The sequence below is a fragment of the Vicia villosa genome, linkage group LG4 (genome assembly GCF_029867415.1).
Source record: "Vicia villosa cultivar HV-30 ecotype Madison, WI linkage group LG4, Vvil1.0, whole genome shotgun sequence".
NCBI classification, from domain to species: domain Eukaryota; kingdom Viridiplantae; phylum Streptophyta; class Magnoliopsida; order Fabales; family Fabaceae; genus Vicia; species Vicia villosa.
This window is the reverse complement of record NC_081183.1, coordinates 166,059,691-166,082,599: the sequence shown is the minus strand read 5'-3', so window position 1 is coordinate 166,082,599 and position 22,909 is coordinate 166,059,691. Positions and strand designations below refer to the sequence as shown.

At 35.6% G+C, this 22,909-nt stretch overlaps 1 pseudogene; it reads left to right on the top strand.

Annotated features, from left to right (window-relative positions):
* Nucleotides 1-9,055: 9,055 nt before the first annotated feature.
* LOC131598260 (benzyl alcohol O-benzoyltransferase-like) lies at nucleotides 9,056-22,827 on the top strand (annotated as a pseudogene).
* The last annotated feature ends 82 nt before the right edge of the window (nucleotides 22,828-22,909 follow it).

The following is a 22,909-nucleotide window of genomic DNA, read 5'->3' as shown; positions in this document are numbered from 1 at the left end:
GTGTGTTTTTGAAGAGTGTCTTCTATCTGTAATTGTTTATTTGTTTATGTGTAATCATTGTTGTGATTGAGGGGGACTGGGATGGAGATATTTCATATCTAGGTAGAACCTAGGTAGAAGGGTCATTGGGTAGTGATTAAGTGAGAAGTTGTAAACGAGGGAGTTTAGCTTTGAATTGATACTACTGATAGTGGACTTCATCCCTGGCTTGGTAGCCCCCAGAGTAGGTTGTTTGAACCGAACCGGGTAAACAATTCTGTGTGTTCTTTGTTGTTTTTATGCTGTTTTGTTATTACTGTCTGTGTTGCGTAATTGTGGATGTCATAACATCCAGTTTGACATCGAGCGTGTGTTACTAGAATTTTCATAGTTTTTACGAATTTAGCAAAAATCCTTTGCTATACTTATCGTAATTCCAATTGATTTGTAATATCTTTCTTTTTGTCGGGTTTTTCCCGTACTGTTGTATAATCAGGTTGGAGAGCCCTTAGTTCTCCCGTTAATATAATTCTTGCTTACACAAAAAATGAAAAGGTTGGTTAAAGAGTTGGACAATGTGCTAAGGAGAGACATTAACCAGTCTAATAAGGGTGATCCAAAATTTGGTATCATTAAATCTTTGCTCTAGCACTTTGAAATTGTTTCTTTGAATCCTAAGGTCTATAACACCAAACCACCTTCTTCTCAAACTACATGTGAATGTGATTTCTACTTTGATTTACTAAAAAAGATATCTTAAATTTCACACTTGAGTGTGGTTAAGGGAAGGGTATTGTCACATGATTTATTCTTTAGTAAATCACATTTTATCAATTTTATTTTACCATTTTATCAATATAAATAAAAGTTTTAATTGTTATTTTCCTATTTCATGTTTTCAACTTCATGAGCTCTCACTTTACTCCACCCACAATTCTGTTAAGAGAATTGACGAGCTGGCATTGTAGAGTGATCACTGTAACAAATTAATGGTATATTAGTTCTGTAATGGTATATTAACTTCTAGAAACATACATTAATGCTTTTTTAAAAGTAGAATGTCTGCATAACAAAATTATCATTATATTTGAAAGAAATATAGAGCACATGTTTTTAAATTGCGCTTAGTTGCGATTGTTCCGATGCGCATTACAACTATTTCAGCGTAAATTTTAATTGGGAGATGTTTGAAATATACAGTTAAAAATATTTAATATTAACATTTTTCATTACACAAGAACTAAATTGAGTTTTTGGATTATGAAGAAATTGCTTGAAAAAACATAGACGAAAAATTATTTGATGTAATTTTGTATAGCCACAATATATTTGATGTATTGCCTCAATCGATTGTATGAGACTTGGGAAGAGAAATAATCGATTGTAGCTTAGACACTGACTTTTGGAATTTCTCCAAATTGAAGGTTTCAATTGATTGTACCCGTCAACACAATCAATTATATGAAACTTAACTTTCCTTGAAATTGTTCCCCACATTTCTTCATATTTTTAAACATTTCATAACATAAAATTGATAGTACCATTTACCCCAATCAATTGGATGATCTCTTCGTGTCTAAAATCAATTCCCCATAATCGATTGGATCAGTGTATTTTTTTCTCCATATTTTTGAACATTACATTTAGTGCCAATTGATTGCAAGGAATACCCCAATCAATTGGACCATGAATCTTTTTGAAAACTTTAAAACATTACAATACCTTTTCATTGTATATGAAATGAAACCTTTTCACTTATTATTGCAATTAATCATGAACATTTTTCAAGCATAGCAATACATTTTCAAGAGGTTTGTTGTGATATATTTAAAGCTAGAAATTTCAATTTTCAAATAACCTCTTTCCAAGAAAATATTTACTATGTTTGTAATTTTTTTAACATAAATTTTTAGTTCATAATTTTCATATCAGATAAAAGTTTCTAAGCCCTTAAGCACTTAAGTACATAAGTGATTATTAATTGTTATAGGAAAGGGAAGAACATAATTTTTATAACATCATGAAAGCAACAAAGCTCTTAAATTTTTTAAGTCTGCTGCAAAGTCTGTGTGTATTAAAATTATCAATTTACTGTAATATTTTATCAAGTGTGTGGTGATTTGTGTCTATAGGAAAGTAGTTGTATTTACTATAGATGTTTGTAAATAGGAAGGATTATCTATCTGTTTGTTGAAAAATGTCATTTGATTCGGAGTGATTCAAAGTCCACCATTATTGTTGGTGTTACGATAATTAAGGAAGTGATGCATTTTTTTGTTGTTGTTAGAAGATTGTAGAAGAAGTTTTGGTGTGAGACTTGTACAAAGATCTAACAATAGTGAAAAAACTCTCACGGGATGTCAATGGACTAGATATTGAGAACTAGTTTACATCTTTGTATTTTTTTTAATCAATCTTTGTATTCTTTATTTTTCTGCATTTAAATTTTACATTTTATTTCATTAATTCATCAACATTTTAAAAATAAGAATATAAAAACCATCACTTAAAAATTCTAAAAATCCAAATTTCACCACTTATATGAAACATATCAATCAATGAATATTTACGAGATAAAGTTTCTAAAATTTATTCAATTATCTTAGTGCACGAGATAAAAAAATAAATAACTCAAAAATATTTTTGGCAGAATTTTAACTCATAAAACATAAAACTAAATTTTATGTATTTCTTTTTTACCCATAAGTATTTATATTTATACATTTTATTGTGTGTCTTTCTAATATGAAAAATAACATTTTTTATGAGAAAATTAACATTTTTTAGCTTCACCATTGTTCAAAGTATATATCCACACAATCCAAAATAAGCCCGCTAAATGTAGAGAGAGAAGGTCAGACTTCTCTCTAAGAAAAGAGAAAAAAGGAGTGCTTCTTAACTTAAACAAAAAACCTAAATCACAGCTGATTTGAACTCAACCATTGATCCATGGCAAGGAAGGGAGAGACGGAATGGATAGAAGTGTCAAGAAGGAGGAAGTCTGGGGTAAACAATAACCCTCGGTGGGATATGGCCAGTGGAGGGAGAGGTTTGGCGTCAACAACGACATTCTTTTTCACAGAGTTTCCTGAAAAATATGGAGCAAAGGATTTGTATAACATATTCAAAGACTTTGGAGATGTTGATGAAGTCATACTACCATCCAGAAGAGACAAACGTGGCAAACTATTTGGCTTTGTAAGGTTCTGTAATGTATTAGATGAGAGGGTGTTGGCGGTTAAGCTTGACAACATCATCATCGAGTCCAGAAAGTTACACGCGAATCTTCCTAGGTTCAATAGAGAGAGGGTGGGTGGTGTAGAGAGGGGTGAGATCCATCAAAATCAAGGGAGGTTAGGAAGGACGATGGGGGGAAGAGGAGAGGTGAAAATAAACAATCAAAATGGTCGTAGGTATATGGGAGATCGCAATAATCCAGGACCTCATGGTGGTGTCCATAGGAAGTCATATGCACAAACTGTTAAAGCAGACCAGGGCAGACAGCTTGTGATGGACGGTCAAGTACATAGCAAGAAGATTCTGTTTGCTCACTTGGAGTACAATATGAAGGAAGAAGAACTGACTCGTTTCCAAAAAGCCTACATAGGAGTGATGGAGACTCCTGGTGAAACATATAATATGCAAGAAAGATATAACAAGGAAGGATACTTTGGGGTTGGGGTTACTCCACTGGGGGCAAACTTGTGTTTACTGGAGGAAGGCGAAGATGGTATTCTGATGGATATCATAGCAGAAGCTCCAGATTGGATTCATAAATGGTTCGATGAAATCAGACCTTGGCGACCCAACGAGGTTGATAACGAAAGAGTAACATGGTTGAGAGTCTACGGCTTGCCTTGCCATGCGTGACAGGATAAAGTTTTCGACTTCATTACAACATCTGTTGGGGTTTTCATCTGTGCAGACGATGATACGATAAAGCAAAGGAGTTTTATGTAGCCAGGATCTTAATTAGAACTAAGTATTGTTTGCTCTTGAACGAGACTTACAATATTTCCATTAATGATAATGTCTTTAGGATTAAGGTGGTAGAAGATAATCATGGTCCATTGCGAATTTCGTTGAATCATGGTGAGAAGTTTAGTAATTTGCCTGGGGAGAGTTCAGATGACGACATTGATAGCTGGAGTAACCAAGATTCAGAAGAGAATATGCTATCTTTTGTCCAAGAGTCAAAAGATGAAACCTTTGGCACGGCGGCAGAGAGACGTGCTTTGAGAGAAACAACATTAAATGCATGCACAACGGGTCAGATTGGACGTGAGAACGAAATGATGTTTCAAAAAGCTTTGGAAAAGGAGAAGCGGCTGGCAGATGAAAAGAGGTGGATAGCGCGCTTTAAGGAAAATAGTGGAAAAAAGTCAAAAACAATATCTGGTGTGCAGTTAGGGGAATGGGAAAAAGGTGGTATTCTTAGTGTGGGCTCGGGGCGCAAAAAGGCGTGTTCAGAAGGGGACTTTTCGGATTGGGCCAAGAGCCAGAGGCCCAATGCTATGGCTCAATTTGTGGGGACAAAAAGGGCCCAAAGTGTGGATGGTGATTTCAGGGCTGAAAAGGCCCAGAGTCTTAACAAGGAATTGGGTAAAGGCAAGAATCCGGTCATATCCAATTATCGGACGCAGGGGGCTAATTTTGAGATCTCAAAATCCTATTTTTCAATACTGTCTCGTCCAAGAACCCTACAGATTGGGGAGTCGTCTAGAGGGCAGGGATTGCAAGGCAGTCAATCACAATCTTCAGATGGTTCTACTCTTTGCAGCAAATCTATGAATGATCAAGTTTCATCCGAGGGTGGTGTTAGAAGGACGGAGGGAGCGTCGCAGGATGTTGCGGATAAGGTGTGGCAGGAATTGTCAGCATTAGGTATTTCGGGGGGGGGGGGGCAAGAAAAGAATTATATGTGGAAGCAATAAGGGGGTTGGAGAGGAATGATGCTGAAAGATTGAAGGAAAGGCTGGCGAAAAAATCAGGCTCTCCATGAATTTAATGTCTTTTAATATTAGAGGGTGTGGTAGTAATATAAAGAAAAGATGTTTGAGGAAGATGATAGGTCTGGGGCAGGCGGATATGGTTTTTCTGCAAGAAACAAAGTACCAATCTCTGAATAATAACTTGGTTCGAGGTCTATGGGGGTCTGACGACTGCGAATGGACGGGAAAAGATTCAGTTGGGTCTTCAGGGGGGTTAATTATTATGTGGAAGAAAGGCATCATTTCACCATTATTCAGTTTTAAAACAGAGGGAGCAGTCGGGATTGGAGCTGAATTTAAAGGACATGTATGCTTTTTTGTAAATGTTTACTCTGCCTGTCATTTAGCTGGGAAAAGAAGACTATAGGCTGAATTAGTGGAGTTGAAGAACAAATTCAATTCTGGATGGTGGTGTGTGGGTGGTGATTTCAATTCCATTAGAGATGGGAGTGAAAGGCATGGCAGAAGCTCGGGTTATAGGATGAATGAAATCACTGAGTTTAATGAGTTTATAGATTCGTTGGAATTGGTGGACATCCCGTCTATTGGCAAAAGGTTTACATGGTCGAACAAGGAGGGGAATTCAAAGAGCAGATTGGACAGATTTCTGTTATCAGCGGAGTTAACCGATGGCTGGAAGATTGTGGGACAAAAGGTTGGTGATTGGGACATTTCGGACCACGCTCCAATTTGGTTAAAAGCTAATGATAAAGATTGGGGCCCCAAACCCTTTAGAGTGAATAACATCTGGTTCGAGCACGCAGAGTTCAAAAACTTCATAGATGTATCTTGGAATAGCATTCAGATGGAAGGTAATCGAGGGTATGTGCTGAAAGAAAAGTTCAAACGTATGAGAAGCCTTCTGCGTACGTGGAATAAAGAGACATTTGGTTGGATAGATTTGAATATTGATGTTGCCTCAAAGAAGATTAATAGTAGGGATGTGACAGTCGAGGAATGTTGTGAAGCGTAGGATGTTTTATGGAAACATTTACATCTCAAGGAGAGTTTGTTACGCCAAAAATCAAGACAAAAATGGCTCAAGGATGGTGACTCAAACTCGAAGTATTTCCATCATGTAATCAAAAACCGAAGGTGTCGTAATAACATTGTGTTAGTTCAGGCTGAAAACGGCTCAATTATTGAAGATGTGAAAGGGATTAGAGAAGAGGTACTGAAAATGTTTGAGGGTAGGTTCAAGGAGCCAATGGCAATCAGGCCTGTTCTGGATAATGACGGTTTTTCTAGCCTGTCAGTGGCAGATAGAAGCGGTTTAGAAGCAGAATTCTCGAGGGAGGAGATTAGAGTGGCTGTTTGGGATTCAGATGGGGATAAAAGCCCGGGCCCTGACGGTTTTAATCTCAGGTTTATACAGGAATGTTGGAGTGTGTTGCAAGAAGATATTTATAATTATGTGCAGGAGTTCCATAAATTTGCTTCCCTTCCAAAGGCAATTACTGCCTCTTTTATTGCATTGATTCCCAAAAATGTGAATCCTCAGGGTCTCAATGAATATCGTCCCATATGTTTGATCGGTTGTTTGTATAAAATCATTTCGAAGGTGTTGGCAAACAGAATCAAGAAAGTGCTGAAGAATATTATTTCTCCTTCTCAATCAGCTTTTGTTCCAGGCCGACAAATTCTCGATGGGGTGTTGGCATTAAATGAAATTATAGATCACGCGAAAAAAACAAAGAAGGAATGCTTCATTTTCAAGGTTGACTTTCAGCAAGCCTACGACTGCGTAAGCTGGCAATTTTTGAGATTTATGTTCCGAAAATACAACTTTGGAGTCAATTGGTGCAAATGGATGGAAGCATGTATTTTCAATAGTTCCTTGTCAATTTTGGTCAATGGAAGTCCAACGAAAGATTTTACGGTGGAAAGAGGCTTGCGACAAGGCGATCCATTGTCACCATTTCTTTTCACTTTGGTTGCTGAAGGGTTGGCAGTCTTATTTAATTCTGCAGTCGAAGCCGGTAACTTTATTGGTTATAACCTAAGTCGCGAGGTGGATATCAAGCTTTTACAATTTGCAGACGACACAGTTGTTGTTGGAAAATGCTGTTGGCAGAATTTGTGGATCATTAAAGCCATATTCAGAGGCTTCGAATTGATTTCCGGCTTAAAAGTGAATTTCCACAAGAGTCGGGTGGTTGGTGTGAATCTAGAGGAGAGTTTTATGGAATCAACATCACAATTTTTGTGCTGCAACAGGGAGAAGCTACCTTTTAAATTTTTGGGAATTCAAGTTGGGATTAATCCAAGACGTGGGGACGCTTGGAATTCTGTTCTGAACAACTTGAAATCCAAGTTATCTTTGTGGAAATCAAGGTTATTATCTATAGGTGGAAGAGTTACTCTTCTTAACGCTGTTTTGTCAAGCATGCCGATTTACGCGATGTCTTTTTATAAAGCCCCGCTGAAAATTATTAAAGACATTATTCGCATCCAAAGCCGCTTCTTGTGGTGTGGAAAAGAAGAGAAAAGGTGTATTAATTGGGTCAGTTGGTCCGACATTTGCAGACCTAAATTGGATGGTAGTTTGGGTGTTAAGCACATTGGGCGTTTCAACACTTCTTTACTGAACAAATGGAAGTGGAGGCTGTTGAACGAAGGAGAATCAATTTGGAAGAACATTTTGGAAGCGAGATATGGGGAAGTTCAAAAAGCTGTGATTATGGGGGATGAGTTTAAGTTGAGAAAGCAAGATTCAGTATGGTGGAAAGATACGTTGGCAGCAAGTCTGTCAAAAACTAACAATGCTGATTGTTTTGCAGGTCACATAAGTTGCGGTCTTGGAGCAGGTAACAATATTTCATTCTGGTATGGCAGGTGGCACGGTGGGACTCCTCTCAAGGTTTTATTTCCCCTTCTTTTCAATATGTCAGCTAAGCAATTGGGCTGTGTTGGGGAAATGGGAAATCGTAGCGGCCAATAGTGGCAGTGGGACTTCCATGTACCAGCGGAAGCTCTGTTGGATTTTCCCGAAGCGATACAGGAAGCGCTGGAATTAGTAGAGTTGCTGGGTGGTATTTTTCCTATTGTAGGTGCCAAAGACGTGTTCAAATGGTGGCCGAATACAGACGGAAAGTTTTCGGTCAAAAGCTGTTATGTTTTACTTAGAGATTTTCAATCTGAGGTGGTGGTTGAGCCTGACAAGCTAACCGCTATTAACTGGTTTTGGGGAACTGATTTTCCTTCAAAAATAAAGATATTTGGGTGGAGGGTGATGCTAAACAGGTTACCGACAAAAGATCAACTCGCAAAAAGAAATATCATTCATAGGGAGGAGGATAAAAAATGCGTTTTGTGTTTAGTAGCTGAAGAAGAATTGGACCATCTGTTTTTTAACTGTTCATTTTCAATCAGAGTGTGGGAAAATATATGTCAATGGCTGGATGTGGGCATGGGGGGTTCGGGGTCAGTTTCGTCGCATATTTCAGAGTTCGTTCAGCAGTTAATTGGGAAGTTTAAAAAGAAGAAAAGATGCTTGATTTGGTTATCAACAATTTGGTCGATTTGGAACGCAAGAAACAACTTCATCTTCAACAATACGGCTATTGTTTTAGATGACGTTATTGCCAGCATTAAGCTTGTTTCTTGGCTTTGGTTTGCAATTGGAATAAAAAAATGCAGATTCATTTCTTTTTTCTCTTAGTTTCAAGCTCCTGTGGAGGCCATAAAACATTGTTAAGAATGATATGAATTCTGTTTATGTATTTGTAATGGGTTGTGAGTACCCCTAGTACTCACCTCTATTAATTAATTAACTTTGCTTATAAAAAAAAACAAATGTTACTTTGGTTGAGTATTTAAGGACACGTCCTTTCATTTAATCCTAGAAAGCAACTTTGTTACAATTTATATTTTTTATTCAGTTAAAATAATTAACAAGTACAAAAAGAAAAAATGACACACAACATGAGTGTCAAGTCAAATCCATAACCACTTTAGTCTAAGTGAAAAGAGACCAGTACCATACTATCTGTCTCATTAGTGGTCTGGTCCTTCATAATTGATACGTCATCTCATCTCCACATTCAAATTCATTACTTGCATATACCAAACCATCCAAAGCTTTTATGGCTGTATTCAAAGTGAAGAGACATGCCCCAAAATTTGTTACTCCATAAAACCCAACACCTCATGAAATCAAACCACTTTCAGACATTGATGATCAAGATGGTTTGCGTTTTCAAATTCCTGTTATACAGTTTTACAAGTATGATCCAAATATGGCAGGGAAAGACCCTGTTGATGTTATTAGAAAAGCACTTGCGAAAACGCTTGTGTTTTATTATCCATTTGCAGGTAGGTTGAGAGAAGGTGTTGGTAGGAAACTTATGGTGGATTGTAATGAAAAATAGATCTGAATTATTCTCTATTTTTGAAAATTTTTATAAAGAAATAAAAACTCAGTTTGGTGTGTCTATTCGTACCTTAAGAAGTGATAATGCTCGTGAATACTTATCCCAACAATTTCAAACTTTTATGTCCGGCAATGGTATTCTCCACCAAACATCTTGTCCTCATACACCTCAACAAAACGGGGTAGCCGAACGCAAAAATCGGCATCTCGTAGAAACTACTCGGACCCTACTTCTCCATGGTAACGTTCCACTTCGGTTTCGGGGGGATGCTGTGCTAACGGCATGTTACCTTATAAATCGCATGCCCTCATCAGTCCTTAACAATAGAATCCCTCATTCAATCCCTTTTCCCAATTCCCCACTTCACCCAATTCCTCCCCGAGTCTTCGGGTCCACATGTTTTGTACACAATCTCTCTCCTGGTCTTGATAAACTATCAGCTCGATCACTAAAGTGTGTCTTTCTTGGTTATCATCGATCCCAAAAGGTTATCGTTGCTACTCACATACTCTACAACGATACCTCGTATCAGCCGATGTTACTTTTTTCGAGTCTGTTCCATATTTCGAGTCCAGCCAAGTAACTCCGGAACCCCTTCAGGATAATACTCCCACACCTCTTTCGGAAGTCCCATTTCCCATTATCCACCATCACTCTAGCCCTACGATTGACCCCCCCCACTTCTCGCCCACTTCAAACATATCAACATCGTCAACCCACGTCTGTCACACCTATCCCTGAGGTAGTACCTATCCCTGAGATAGTACATGTCCCTGAGGTCATTGCAGACTCTCCTCTGACGCCTTCGCCATCATTGGATCCGATCCCAACACCTCATGAAATCAAACCACTTTCAGACATTGATGATCAAGATGGTTTGCGTTTTCAGATTCCTGTTATACAGTTTTACAAGTATGATCCAAATATGGCAGGGAAAGACCCTGTTGATGTTATTAGAAAAGCACTTGCGAAAACGCTTGTGTTTTATTATCCATTTGCAGGTAGGTTGAGAGAAGGTGTTGGTAGGAAACTTATGGTGGATTGTAATGAAGAAGGTGTTTTGTTCATTGAAACTGATGTTAGTTTGAAGGATTTTGGTGATGCTCTTCAACCTCCTTTTCCTTGTTTGGAGGAACTTCTTTATGATGTTCCTGGTTCTTAAGATTTGCTTAATTCCCCACTGCTGCTTATTCAGGTATTCAATTATTTATATTTAAGGAAGAATAATTTACAATTAATGAAGATCTGTGCCGTTTGTTTTTTACAATAAAGAAAGAAGTGAGCTTTTTGGTTGTCTAAAATAATGCAAATACCTCCCTTTAAATCAGATAGTAAGGTTTCCAGGTTCGAACCACGACATCCCTTTACTCTATTTTAAAATATAAAATAGTATTAGTTATTGAACTACTTAACAAAAAAAATTGCAATTACATATAAAATCACTAATTTATGATTTGTTTGTTTTAACTTAAAAAGATAGATTTTTTCTTTGTATATTCAAAAATGACTTGTTTTTTAAATTAAAAGTTTTTTCATATTAACTTTTTATAAATTTAAATACTAATTTTAACATTCTACTCTATGTTCAATGTTCTCCAAGAATCTTTAAGGAAATATTCTATTCTATGTTCAATGTTCTCCAATAATCTTTAAGGGAATATCTTGCCCACTTTAATGAGGCGATTATTAAAGTTATCCATTCGAACCTTCGAACCAGGAGATGTTCGTGAGAGTCTTTCAAAATGGATTAAGGGCGAGACATGTTAATGAATTCTTTGCCCAGAAACCAGACGTCTCTATGGCAGAAGTCATGACATATGTTTAATGCTACATAATTGGCAAAGAAAGTAATGAAGAGAAAAAGCAAGAGATGCCAAGGATTAGGCGTCTAGAAATCCTGACTCATCACAATAGTAGCGGAAGAGCCATTACACGTCACCCATAAGAGATAAGCGACCTTCAAGCATAATGGCAGGCTCACAGAGAGCTTTATACCACTAAAAACTAGTCCAGAGCAGATATGGCAAGAATTCTCGCACACTCACAATATTCCACCTCCTCTAGCCTCTAATATGACATTATGGGGCCCGAGCCAGGTAAATGGTGCAAGTATCTGTTGGCCGGAGATTTCGTTTGGAGGAAATACTCTTTGAAGGATTATGATTCGAAGAAAGATGGTTACTGATGACCATTTCTTATTAAAAATGGCTACTGATGGCCATGTTTCGAGAATGTTGTTTGAGTTGGACTGAAGATGGTTAGAATCGGAGCTAATTCGAAGTGAATTATCTTTGAGGCTTAAACGTTTTACGAAATACATAAGGTACTGAGGCTTAACGTGTTTTCGTGGCATTCTCGGTTCTGATCACGTTGCCACGCGTCGAAAGAGGATTCAGGCGGGAGGATTTGAATTTCGAAGTAGTCTGTGTAACCGCACAAGGACAGATGGCATCCCAGGGATTCTTGTGGGCAACGTGGCATCAGATTAGTGTAGGACCGTTAGGGTCGAAATTAGTATAAATAAGGGTCTTAATGTTAGGATTCCGTGCGTTCATTTTGTACAAATCACTCACAAATCACTCAAGTATCAAGTGTTTAGAGAACGAGTTCGCTGAGAAATGTACGTATGACACCAACACCATTTTAAATACATTTGTATCTTTCTTTATTCAAGTATCTTTTCAATTCCTTTTATTTTCTTTGTTTAACTTTCATTTCGAAGCACTTTACATTTCTGCATTTTACATTATTGTACGTTATATTCTTGCACTTTACATTCCTGCAGTTTACACGCTTTTGTTTATGTTTCCTTTGTCGAAAGTCATATTAACATGTATAACAAGTGTTGTTTTTAAGTGAATATTCATACGATCACGTCACAAACAAGTTTTCTTGAAGTCAGAACAAACAAACATGAACCAAATCATATCGAGAGACAATTGTTTGACTATGTCCTAGGATCAATCTAGTCGATCCTGCGAGTAACCAAAGTATATTTTATAGTTTGGAGGACTAGCGGTTGTTTACCGGAAATCACCGTAAACAAATTGGCACGCCCAGTGGGACAGTGTCAAACAGATTGTTATTAATTGATTGTTTTGTTTTGTCTAGAAAATATCAAGACCTTGTATGAACCTTAGGAACGGTAAATTAACCAACAGTGCACAACCGATTCCTAAACGAAGGTACAACAAGAAAATGGTCAATGCGGCCAGTGGAGGGGGAGATCAAGATCCCCCACAGGGGTCAGGAACAGTAGCGGCAAATTCTACGCACGTTTCGACTTCTACTCAAGAGGCGCAGGATATACCGGTTTCGACAAGGTCTGGACCCATAAGTAGTTCCCAGGCTATACCCGAGAATACTTCAGGGACAACAGGGACTATTCCAGTCTCGAGTTCGACTACCGTGCCTCCGCTCACAGGCGCAAGCGAGATACCACTTTTCTCGAAAAACGCCTCAAGTCAATTATTTACCCCAGGACCATCAACCGCTTTTGAAGGTTGGAGACCCAACAATCCATATGGAATGCCATATACATACATGGCAGGATTACGAGGAACAGGGCCTACTTACACTACAACTAACCCAACAGCGTTTTCGCCTAATGTCGGTTCGATAGGTCGAAGCGCACAAAACACTGGTTTCTCTGCCCAAATACCTCCTTTAACCACAAATAGTCAAGCAGCATTTCGACAGGAAATGGATGCAAGTAACCATGATATGTTAGGCGTCCTTGCTAGAGAATTGGGATAGATTTTTAATCCATTAGTAACAAACATTGCCAGGACTAACCAAGACAATGTGGAAACATATCAAAAAATATCGTCACAAATAGGGCGAATGGCGGATTTCTTAGGAGTCCCACAAAATAGGCGAAGAAACAACCAATCAACCTATCAAGAAGGGGACCCAGTTTTAGAACAAGTTCGAACCACAGTACCGCCACCTAGGCCAACACCAGTCGAACGAAACCAAGTGGTAGATTTAGAAACTCAAAATCAAACGACTAACGTTGGTCGACAAGAAAATCCCCAGCAACAGCCTAGAGTAGTTGTAGTGGGAAGAGACGAACATCCTGACGAAGTTGTGCATAGGGTTAGGAGAGATAATTTGGCAACCGAAAATAATCTCACTGCCATGATAGAAAGAATAATGGCTAATAATGGCCTTAATACTGGACTTCGACGTCCAAACTATACGTCCCCCATACCCGAATATATTATGCAAACAGAATTACCAAGAGGTACCAAGATACCCAAATTTACGAAGTTTTCAGGGGACACTAGTGAGTCAACGGTGGAACACATAGCCGGATATTTGACGGAAGCAGGGGATCTAGCAGGGAACGAGGATTTAAGAATTAAATACTTCCCTAGTTCGCTAACAAAAAATGCTTTTGTTTGGTTCACTACCCTACCCCCAAATTCCATAGATGCATGGGCACACTTGGAGAGATTATTCCATGAACAATTCTATATGGGTCAAACCAAGATAAGTCTGAAAGAATTGGCTAGCATCAAGAGGAAGTTCACAGAGCCTATAGATGATTACTTAAACAGGTTCCGTTTGATGAAATCAAGATGCTTACTTAAACAGGTTCCGTTGTAATGAGGCTCGGTTAACAAACAAGGGATAAGTCCTAAAGCTAATTGAAACAAAAACATGCATAAACCTAAGGGAGTAATTACTTCCACAAAGTTTCAAACAATACAATTCTAATCCAACTTTCTTCTTTAACACAAGTTGTTAAACCAAACATAAAACTTATTAGCACAATTTTATTTCACTACTCTTTTTGATTTTTCTTTCTCAAACTTTTCTCTTTTTTCTTTCTTTTTCTTTTATTTTTTTCCTTTTCATAACCTCATAGAAACCACAATATAAATGAACAACACATTCCTCTTCCTAACTTGAATTCAACCACAACACAATATGAATACTCCCTACTTTCTAAGGCAAGGCAAAAATTCAAACTATTAATCATAGACGAGGGTTCAAGAAAACAAACAATCAACATTCATACACAATTGAGAACCGAACGCTTATAGACAAACATCAAGAAACAACATTATGAACATTGACAAAAAGGCTCAAAGGGGGTTACTAATGGTCACACACTCACAAGGTGAATTAATATTTGGCTATGGTAGTTTTGCTCAAAATCAAACAAGTGCCTTGATCACTTTCGTGCATTCACAAAATCAATACAAACGAAAGATTAAACATAATAATATCCAGTTAAAACAAGAAATGTCGGTCACTCGCATATGTACACAATGGAAAGCCACCTCACATTTATGGTAAAAAGGGGAAACTAATGTGATTCTAGTCATGAGCAAGTTATGCAAAAAGGATGAATAATATGAAACTTTTACTAATGAAAAGTCTCCTAAACATGTTATGCTATAGAAAGCGATAAATGAGTACCTTGCTATATACAAATTCGAACAATCATTAATGCAAAACCGGCATGTTGAATCAATCAAAATCGGAGAATTACCAAATGCGCCTTCAGGTAATCGGGCCAAAATTTGAGTCCAAACACAAACAAAAGAATTAAAACAAAAACTATAAAATTCTATATTATAAAGCCTTAGTGGAAGTGGGAAACAGTGAGCCAAGCGAACAATTAAAAAGAATTCACAAGCCAAAAGTTACAGGGCGCGCTAAGCGCGCTATACCAGTTGGGCAAAAAACCAGTACAACAAGTAACAGTCCCAACCACTCTCCACTTCTCACCTACACAACTCATTTACAGAAATATTAAACAGAATTTACTACCGTTGGGGTGCCTCCCAACAAGCGCCTGTTTTACGTCGTTAGCTCGACGCCTTTTATTGTTTCGTGAATGATAAGTAACTTCCTCACGGTACTCCAATGCTTTCACCTCGAACGCAACCTAAAGAAAGCGTCCTGCCCAAACACTTAACAAACAAATTAAAAGCAAAAGTATATACACGTATGTGTAAAAACACAAATATACATAAAACACAATATTTACAAAATTCTTAATTGGCTAAACAAATTGAAAAGTGAAGATTTAGAATTTACGAACTATCCGAGTTGAATTTGTTTAGCCAACTTCACATTGCTAAATTGCAAAAGTGAAGAGGAACAAAATCAAACACACAAACATGTACAAGTATGAAAATACAAACATGGTATCAATATACAAAAAAACAAGTATGAGAAAATGCACATAATATACGATATGGAGATATTTACAAAACTTAAAACGCGAAACCATTGCAATGCGATTTATCTCAAAACCAATTCCCGGCAACGGCGCCATTGTATTGAAGCGGTAAAGCAGCAAGCAAAAGTAAGTGGTATATTATTATTGGGTGATATAGGTTATATCGTAGTCCACAGAGATTGGTAGAGAAAAACTACTATTCAACTATCTCGTATTCTAAATTTCATGATTAGGTTACGGAAAGTAAATGCGGGAAAAGTAAATAAAGCAAATAAACAATCTATTGTAGCTTAAGAGAATTCATTATGGAATCGTATTTCTACCCTACCCGTCGAATACTTAAATATGAAGATCTGTCGCTCAACACTCACAATACGCATCAAAATTACCAGGTATCGCTCAAGACGCAACATCAGTGTCCATTTCTGCAACACCGACGAAAGCTCAACCGTACTATTTACATCAGCGATTTCTCCACCGACACAAACAACACAGAGGCATTAAACTCGATACCCATTACAATTATTAGCCCCAAATCTATGTCTAGAGTTTAGAAACTAATAGTTATCATTCCTAATCAAGATCTATGATGTCTATTTTTGCAACAACACAAACCCAAAGCATTTATGCAAAAAGATCAAGAACAACAACAATAATGATTTGTAAAGAAAATATATAAACGATCCTAAGACCAACAAATGTACATACAAGAGAGGAAAAATATACATACAAACCCCACCATTGGAATGGGTTACAGGGAAGAAGAAGAACAAATGGAAACTTCTCGAGCTTTCGGCATAATCGGAGACCACCCGCGTTCAATCGACATGATGAACCACCCAATAGTGTTGCTTGAACCTCTAAACTACAAAGAATGGATCAGAGCTCAACTTTGTCCAAGAAGAGGTGATCAAACCTTAAACTAACAAAGCTGTGTATTTATAGAAAAACAAAATCACGAAGAGCGCACGATGCACCCTCATAGCACGCGATGCGCCCTCTCCCTAATGGACAAAACCGCCCTAGAGCGCGCGATGTGCCCTTAGTCCGCGCGACGCGCCCTCGAGACTGTCAGAATTTATTCTTTTGCTCCCACGTCGTGTGATACGCCCTTTATGCGTGCGATGCGCCCTATATCAGAACTTTATTTCTTCCAAAAATGTGCGTTTGAAGTTGTGTCTTCGACACTTTTTTGCTCATGCTCCAAATACGCAACAATACCTACAAAAATACATTAAAACTATCCAAAGGTACATATTTATACGAAAACATAACAAAACACAAAGTATACAAAATTACACGAAAACTAAGAATTATTCAAATGGTATTAACATACAGTATCGATAAGTGCCACTATTTACATACACAAAATAACTACATTTTGGCACTTATCATTGATCAAGGAAGTTCATTTGATATCCTCTTTTTGGATGCTTTTTAAAGGCTGCAATTGGACCTATACAACCTCAGTGCATTCAAGGACTCACTTGTTGGTTTCATGGGCGAACTGGTGCAAGTGAAAGGATATGTCACCCTCAAAATTGTGTTCGGGCTAGAGAAAAACACAAAGATGATCAAGGTAAGATATCTCATAGTATACGCCCTCTATTCATATGATATAATAATTGGAAAGCCTGCTTTCAATATTTTAGAAGCCCCATATCACCTTTTATATGTACATGAAGTACCTGTTACCCAGATGGCTTTCCTAGTGATAATCTAAGAAAAAGAAAGAAAAGTCAACCATGTTGACGTGGGCCGGGTTTCATAGCGAAGCCATAAGCTACTCGAAATAATTTTATTAGGACCTATGAGGCCGCTCAAATCCGAGTAACGAATTTCCCAATTAGTCTTGGGCCGCCTGAACTAATTCCCACGACCCTCTTACTTTGTAGACATGGGAGATGACATGTCCTAAGCTTATTAGATGAAGAGAGGCAGTCAAGGAAAATAACTGGATTCCTTATGATCTTAGGAAGAATGAATCCCTTCCTCTCCATACCTTGAGTGAGGGAGTTGGGAATATTTGGTCTTTAACCCAAGCCCAAAGAGCCTCTTTAAAGCTCTTTGTAAGAAAATAAGTTAATGGAGTTGGAATCACTAACCTCATTGTTTCAATGTTTGTTAATCGTGAAGCATATAATTATCTCCATCTGGGCCGGCCCTGGGCAAGCAGGCCCACAACCCAGGGCCTCACAAAAATGGGGGCCTCAAATTTGGGGGTGTGATTAAAAAATTATAATATTGAAATAATAAAATATATAAATGTTAGCGAAATTGTTAAACAAGTCAAAATTGCTAGCCTGGTGGAATATCTCTTGTATTGGGGCTATTGTATCCTGGGATCAATACTTGATGGCTTCCCAACTTTCAATTATTTATTTTTTACATGAACACTCCAACTTATTAAGATAATTTATATATAATTAATTAAAGTTTTTAATCAGATTTGTATTCTTGTAAGCTTTATGATTTTATTTTTAATTTATTTTAGTATAAATTGTAGAGAATATTTATATGTTATAGTTAAATATTTTAAAGTTTGTCATACAATTAATTTATTTATTATTAATTTTTTTTATGAAATCAAATTTATTATCACTTGTACTTTGATTTATTATTTTTTTATCATAAAAATAATTTTTTTTACCATTTTGGTAAACCTGCGTATTAGGGACAAAATATGGTTTACACATACTCCTACATTTTTTACAATTAAAGCAAGAGAAAATGTCACTTTCATTTCTTTGAGATGGTAGATGCTGCCTAAAAATTAGAGCAATTAAGACACTTAAAATATTCTCATTCTTAATTCAGTTAATTAATAATATTTCGATTTTGAATTCTTTAATGATTTGTATATAGCTACTTATCTGCATTGAGTTTCTTTTTATTGTTAGAAATAATCAAGACTTCTTATTTTTGATCTTGTCTCCGAGATTCATTTTGGAGGCGAATAAAACTACTGTTTTTTTTGTTAGAGGTCCATTTATTTATTTGCCCTGGGCCTCTAAAAAGTCGGGACCAACCCTGATCTCCCTGTAATGTAGTCTCATTGAGGTAATCTTTGTCAGACCTTCTTGAAGATGATGATGATTTGTCTTCATCTTCCCATGTAATGTAGTCTCTTCAACCTTTGTCATTTGGCTTAGACTTTTCTTTGCCCCTAGCCCCCTACCCTTATCCGTTGAGAGTTTTGAACAATCTCTCTTTCTATGGTAAAAATTTCCACACTCATAACACTTAATTGAGTTCTCATCTCTTTTGTTGGATCCTCCTCTATTTCTTAACCTTTTTGAAATTAGTTAAATATTTTCACGAACAAAACTCATTTCTTTATTACTTTGAAGCATCATTTTTACTATTTCTATTATTCGAATGATCTTCAATCTTGGCTTTGCATGATAGGACCTTCATGCTTACTTAACCCGTTACACTCTTACTCACATTTTCAAGTTTACCATAATAAGCTTGTACCACCCATTTCACACACAGTCCATACTTCCATATCATAAACCATGATATGAACCTTTGTGCTGTCTTTTCAATATATATATATATATATATATATATATATATATATATATATATATATATATATATATATATATATATATATATATATATATATATATATATATATATATATATATATATATATATATATATATATATATATATATATATATATATATATATATATGAGGAGGGATCAAATTACACTCGTTCAATAACTACATCTCGAAATAATATTTTTTAAATTCAACCGTTGGATTGAAACATAATATCATATAGATCATACCTATAAAGTTTGAGCTTAATCTATAATGATTTACTATATCATCAAGATATCCAAAGATTAACGTCAAAATGAGCTTTCATATAACGTTAATTTTGATGTTATTCAATGACATAGTAAATCATTATAGATTAAGCTCAAACTTTATAGGAATGATCTATATGATATTATGTTTCAATCCAACGGTTGAATTTAAAAAATATTATTTCGAGATGTAGTTATTGAACGAGTGTAACTCGTGGTGTAACTCTTCGGGTGTAATTTGATCCCTCCTCTATATATATATATATATATATATATATATATATATATATATATATATATATATATATATATATATATATATATATATATATATATATATATATATATATATATATATATTTTCCTTTTCAACATTAAAACTTTATTTTTCCACTCCTTTCAATTTCGAGTTAACCATACCTTAACTTTTGAGGTTGTTAACCCCTTGTTAAAAAAACTCTTAAAATTTTATTTTTCCACTCCCTTCAATTTCGAGTTAACCATACTTAACTTTTGAGGTTGTTAACCCCTTTGTTAACAAAACTCTAGATCCCATATGTTACTTGCATATGTTAGTTGATAGGATATATTAAATATAGGATTTAATATGTTTTTGGTTCGTATAAAATTACTAAATTTTGTTTTTCCTCTCTATTAAAAAAATAATACGTTTTGATCCCTACAAAATTATTATGCACTGTTAAATTAATGTATATTTTTAAATGATTATTCTGTAAACATGTTTAGAACATTATAAAAAATTTCATAAAATAAAAGGAACTCAAAATTTAATTTCTAAATCGAGATTTTCATTACTTTTATCATTATTTTTTAAAATTATAAAAATTCATATTTAATTTTTCTCATTTTAAAAAATTCTAAAATTTGGTAAATAAATCTTTTACAGTATTTTAAACCTGTATGAAAAGAAATATTAAAATTTTAAAAAGTTAAAGAGTAATTAAATAATTTTTAAAATATTAAAAAATACCAGAAACTAAAACTGCATGCATAAAAATTTTGTAGACATCAAAATATGTCATTTTTTAAATAAAAATTAAAAATAAAATTTGAAATATTTATAAGAATAAAAAATATATATTTAACCCTTAGATATATATTGGATATATAAGGGGTTCAATAGATAGGGAGATTGCACATAGAAAACATATTTTATACATATTTTTCGATTCCATGCACTATTGAATTTAAATCAAAATAAAATTATAATGTAATGTTTACATTCATTCTATCATATATCCTACCATTTGATTTTTTTTTTTGAAATTAACTTTATAAAGAAGCATCAAGATACAAAGTAATGTAATTTATTTAAAAGTATTTGTATATAAAAGTTTTGCAACCGCAATATTGGTGATGCGATAATCTTCACTAGAGATATTTATGGATGTGGATCGACCCACGAACCCGCTAACCCAAATCGAATCAATCTATAAATTATTCAAATCCGTTCATTTATGGGTATATCCAACCCAACCCGCAATAACATATATATTTTTGGTTCGGGTATCGGGTTTGAGTTTTGTAACTCGCAGACCCGTTGACCCAACTCATTGATGTGACATTAGTAACTTCTTATTTTTTTTTATTATTTTAAATAAAAATTTAAAATTATCATCTCATTATTAACCATAATTTTTCTTAAAAAACTTTATTCTCCACCAATAATACTACTTGATCAATGAGTTTACGTAATTTTAAGACTAAATGTTGTTTCTTATTTTCTTTTGTATCATTTTTAACTTACGTATTTTATAAAAATAATGTGTCTTGTGGAATTTTATAATATTATTCAGTGTTATATGATGTGCTTTATCTATTTTGTGTGTTAGAAATGAGTATAAATATATTGAATTCTGTTACAATATTTTTAAATTATTTTTTTAATTTAAAACAAAATGCAACTCACAAACCCAATCCAACTCAACCCATAAATGAACGGATCGGTTTTGATAATGAAATTGCGGGTTAGGCGACAAACTCAATCCATTGAAGTTTGAACGGGTTGGATAACGGGTTATGCCAAACCCGGTCCAACCCATGTACACTCCTATCTCCACAACCGCATAGGATTGCAATTGCTGTGCGATTTGAAATTACGTGTTCTAGTAAATGCATGAAACGACTTCACCCAAGTTTCTTCAAGTATTTTTCGTAAAAATTTTGAAAAATTTATGCCGTAATGCGCATCACAATGGACACAATCACAACACATGCAACTGCAATTTAAATCTATTATTCACCATCCATTTAGTAATTAATTAATTAATGGGGACAACTTCTCTACCCATCATAAAAAGTTGGGTAGTATACCTTTAACCAATCACAAAGGTCCATTTAATTTTAACACATTTAATTAATTATAAAATAGTACATATTTTTGTTGTTTCCAATAAATTTTACATTGAAGGTAACTCTACCCAACTTTTTAAGATGGGTAGATAAGAATTCACCTTAATTAATATACTTGAATTGTAAAAACATGCAGGTAACACGTCTCAAGTGTGGTGGTTTTATTTTTGCTCTCCGTCTAAACCAATCAATGAGCGATACAATAGGTTTAGTTCAATTTATGTGCGCCTTAGGTGAAATATCTCGCGGGATGAATAAACCTTCTATCTCTCCGGTATGGTGCAGAGAGCTTCTTATCGCAAGGGATCCACCAAGAGTGACATGTATCCACCATGAATACGAACAAGTACCTGATGACACCAAAAAAATCGTCATTCCCTTAGACAACATGGCTCGCCGCTCTTTCTTCTTTGGTCCCATTGAGGTAGCTGCAATTCGATCTCTCCTTCCACCTCACCAACTACAACAATACTCCAATTTCAAAATCATCACTGCATGTTTTTGGCGTTGTCATACAAGAGCTTTAGAACTAGATACTGACGAAGAAGTTCGCATAATCTGCACATGCACGTGAAAAATATGTTAACCTATCGTTTCCAAAGGGTTACTATGGAAACGCTTTCGCGATTCCTATTGCAGTTACAACCGCGGGAAAACTAATCAAAAATCCGTTGGCATATGCGCTAAAATTGGTTAAGAATGCAAAAGCTAATGTGACAAGAGAATATATGCATTCTATGATGGATTTACTAGTTATCAAGAATCGACTTCATTATAATGTGGCGAGATTGCTTTTAATGTCCGATGTTACGCGTGTTGGATTTAGAGATGTTGATTTTGGTTGGGGAAAAGCTGTTTATGGAGGACCAGCTAAGGATTCTGCTCTTCCTGGTACTGCTAGCTTTTATATACCTTTTACAAATGCTATAGGAGAGGAAGGTTTCGTTATACCGTTTTTTTGCCTACTCAAGTCATGGAAAGGTTGGTTAAAGAGTTGGGCAATGTGCTTAGGAGAGACATTAAATCTTTGCTGTAGTACTTCAAAATTGTATGTTTGAATTGCTTTATGTTGAAAATCATCCAGTGGAATTTTAATGGTTAAGTTTGGTGTGATTATATATAATAATGATTATTGTATACTCATAAACTTCATCTTTCTTTCTATCACATG